The sequence below is a fragment of the Perissodus microlepis genome, chromosome 3, assembly GCF_051167445.1.
Source record: "Perissodus microlepis isolate ML-2025 ecotype Zambia chromosome 3, ASM5116744v1, whole genome shotgun sequence".
NCBI classification, from domain to species: domain Eukaryota; kingdom Metazoa; phylum Chordata; class Actinopteri; order Cichliformes; family Cichlidae; genus Perissodus; species Perissodus microlepis.
In genome coordinates this window covers 9,092,501-9,095,514 of record NC_140463.1, presented here as the reverse complement: position 1 = coordinate 9,095,514, position 3,014 = coordinate 9,092,501, and the positions used below count along the sequence as shown (strand labels likewise).

The 3,014-nt window shown below is 37.1% G+C and overlaps 1 protein-coding gene across 1 annotated transcript in view; it reads left to right on the top strand.

The window, feature by feature from the left end:
- Positions 1–1,984: 1,984 nt before the first annotated feature.
- The window catches only part of LOC146389778 (uncharacterized), a 14,489-nt gene continuing 13,459 nt past the window's right edge, over positions 1,985–3,014 (top strand). Inside the window, exon 1 of the mRNA XM_084912992.1 lies at positions 1,985–2,191. The gene's annotated coding sequence lies outside the window, so the exon portion shown is untranslated. The remainder of the gene's footprint in view (positions 2,192–3,014) is intronic.

Genomic DNA, 3,014 nt, shown 5'->3' with positions numbered 1-3,014 from the left:
CAGGCTGCGTTTCAAGGTGGTGCTCAATGAGAGTCATGCAGACGGGCAGGGGGTAGAACACATCTGCAAACCGCTGTTGCAATGCAGGAACATCTGCTTTGTGTGAGATGTTCAGTACAATGAATCTTAAACACACTCTCTGAAAACTTCATGCCCACATCTTGTTTTTAAGAAAAATCAAACATCTTTGTCCTTGAAGATCATTTCAGAGTTTTTAATGAGCTGCAGGAACCCTTTTCAGTGTGAGTGGAGAACAGCCCAGTCCCCTCCTGTGATGAACCTCCACATGTACCACTGAAAACAGTTAAATTACTTTGAATCTGAAATCAGGGCTCAAACTACTTGTTGTGAGACCATTTCTTTATTTTTCACACCAAACTGTTTATTAAGAAAAACTTTACACAGACTTCATCAAATATAGGATCAAATCAAATCACGATTTCATAATACAAACTTCAAATCAACAAGAAAACAGCTGCAGAACATGTGGATCAAAATGAATTCATTAAAAAACAACATGTGGACTTCAAGAACACAGTAAACACACAAAAGTGAAAGGAGGAGCCAAAAATAGAGGTTTAGTAGAATTTTTGAATTTGTAACATTTCTTTGCTGCCAATGTGAATATGAATGTGGTCTTTGCCTAATTGAATAAAGGTTACACAGCCTCACTGCTCTATCTTCTGGTACAAACTGGTATTACATGGAAGTACAGCCCAAAACCAGTTTAGCTTGAGTTTCTTTTTTCTGGACATAAAGTCACAGCAGATGTTGTTTCAAAGCTGGTGGACAGATAAAAGCAACAGATTTAAGAGATTTAAGACAGATTTAAGAGCAACTGTTGTGAAATTATTTGCAGTTTGGGGAGAAAAGGATTTAAGAGAAGATTTTACCACAGCAAAAGATTAAATATGAATGAAGAATTGAAATTTAACTGAGGTAATACATTAAATGAATACATTAAAAAAAGAAGTTAATTTTGGAAACACTAAGAAAGCTCAAATGAAAGAAATTGATATATAAAACCATATCTGCAATTCTGATACAATATCAGTTTGGTAAAAAAGACATTCCAAATGAACAATATTTGTCTCTTATATATGATCCACTTATACATCCACTTATATATGATACATCTATACGTATTTATACACTGTAAAAGATAAGTGTCTTTGAGTGAAGATTTATGGTGATGGGAAATATAAACAACTGCAACTTGAATCTTTACTGAAGCTCAGTATTTGACACAGAGTTCACTCACATGTGCTGTACCAGTGTACCTGCACATGTGATGTGACAATAAAAGTGATTTGATTTGAGACTTCAAACTCACTGCTGTAATAACTAATAATGATTAATATAATAACTATAATATTGGCCATATTATATTTACACTGACTTTAGTCTCATGAACAACATTAGCAAATTGTTATTTACTAGCTAATCTTAAATGACTGTTCAGTACAGAAATGAAGCCCAACAATCATGTTTTACAGTCCTGTGGTCTCAGCCTCAGATACTTATCAAATCACACAAATCACACGCTCGTGTAGAAACAAACGAACAAATGAACAAAATATGTTCTCCTTCATTTCTGTCAAACAAAGCTGTATGAAACGTTTCCAGCGGTTAGTAACATGGTTGCTAGGCAACCTGGGCAGCGCGACGGAGGCTAGACCGTCCCATTTCACAAGCCTACAAGCCTCGCACTTCCGGCCTTAGCGGTCTTTGAGTACGCGGCCCTTGAGGACCGTTAAGGCTGCAGAACCTGAATTGGGATACAGCCTAAGGCTGTTCCAATTCTCAGCACTGCTCCTCTCTTTCCCTGAGTCCTTAGCAATTCTCCTTCCCACGATGACGTTTTCATCGAGGCCAAGGAAAAGAGTTTAGGAAAAGGAGATAGGCACTAATTTCGAAATTACACCCCACGTGGTCACGTTGTGCAGCTGAGTCACGTGACCGCACAGTAACATATCACCACAGAGCCAGGAAAAGGGGGCGGAGAAAGTGTGTGTGTGCAGGAGAGGAGTCGAGCAGAGAGAGCTGCTTTTTCATGAAACGGGAGTAGAGTAGTAAACTTACAGGAACATATACCACTACCAACGTTTGGATCGATATCTCCATCGATCTGCACACCCTTGTCTCCTGGATCCTAGCTGAGATCAGCGTGAACCACGTGGCTCATCTAAAGGTAAGCACCGAGCTAACTTTAATGTGGGTTCAGTTTATGTTGAGTTTAGCTCTGTTGAGAATAATAGATTGCTTGGTATACACTGGAGTTAGAGAGACTGTAGAGTTTGTGATTGCTTGCACCATCATAATATGGCGGTTGCTAGAGGGAAAGAATATATTCAGAAAAATAGTCTTGGAATATGAACCAAAGGATGGGCTGCAGGGCAGGAGAACAACCAACCCCCACCCTCAGGACATGGATTTTGGAAGTAAAAGTAGCCTGATCGCTACCATCAAAAATCCGTGAAGTCGGCGAAGTGTGTTCACAGTTTATTATGAACATGTTGAAAGAGTGAGAGACTGTTTGCAGAAAAACACAAACTAATCATTAGCTCAGCATGCAGGAAAAATGTTGAGAGTTTGCTCGCTTGTTCAATTATTTCCATCTGGCTTTGACTATATATATACACATATATATATATACACATACACACAGAGAAAACAAGCAGGTGCTTATGAAATCACAACGACAGTTTTTCACTGTAGGTGCAGGACTATGGTCGGTTAGGCCTGTTGGATTCACTGTCACACAAGTGTTGGTTAAATCATCATGGAATCAAGAAACTAAACACCAGCAAATTTGCACATTTTAGCCTTTAAACTCTTAACATCCGCTGGATCACAATCAATAATATGTATATATATATATATATATATATATATACACATACACACACACATATATATATATATATATATATATATATATATATATATATATATATATATATATATATATATGTATGTATATATATATATATATATATATATATATATATATA